Genomic DNA, 959 nt, shown 5'->3' with positions numbered 1-959 from the left:
ATTATCACAAGGATTCCGCTCGGCTAGGGTTAACTTAGGAAATAGACTACCAATTTGGTGTGATATGGGTGTGATAATCATGTGATATCACTATCCTAAACGCACACTCGATTTGATCATGGTTTCTATCGGTTAGGGCTAGACAATCACACATTTATCACAACGATTACTCATGGTTTCAATAGGTTAGGATTAGACAATCTCAAATTTATCACAATGATTACAGGCGAAATCCACTAAACGATTTGGTGTGATATGAGTGTGATAATCATGTGATATCATTATTATAATATCACTTGCACACTCAATTTGATCATGGTTTCGATCGGTTAGGGTTAGACAATCACACATTTATCACAACGATTACTCATGGTTTCGATAGATTATGGTTACACTCGATTGATCATGGTTTCGATAGGTTATGGTTACACAATCACACAATTATCACAATGGAAGAGAAGAGAGTGGAAACGAATGTGCAAAAAAAAAAGATAATTATAACTAATTAAAATAAAATAAAAATTACTTAATTACATTACTGCTCTTATTAATTTATTTATATTTAATATAAGTTAATTTATTAATTAAAAAAAATTGAGGTTATTGGGTTGTTCTCGCGTTCTCGTAAATCACAGGGGTTCTCGTTTGAACCTCCACACACACACACATATATATATATATATATATATATATATATATTAGAAGGGTTATTGAGTTGTTCTTGCGTTCTCATAAATCACAGGGGTTCTCGTTTGATTTTAATATTTCATTTTATTATTTATCTCAGTCAATATCATAGTATGGTCTTATGTGATTTTGAAAAAACGATAATGTTTTTATTTTAAATAAAATATAAATTTGAAAATATTATTAAAAATTGACAAAAATATATCAATATTAGTATCAAATTAACTATTTAAAATTATGCTTTTATTTTTAAATAAAATATAAATTTGAAT

This window comes from Cynara cardunculus (assembly GCF_001531365.2).
Source record: "Cynara cardunculus var. scolymus isolate 2C chromosome LG 1, CcrdV1, whole genome shotgun sequence".
NCBI lineage: Eukaryota > Viridiplantae > Streptophyta > Magnoliopsida > Asterales > Asteraceae > Cynara > Cynara cardunculus.
This window is presented reverse-complemented; position numbering follows the sequence as displayed.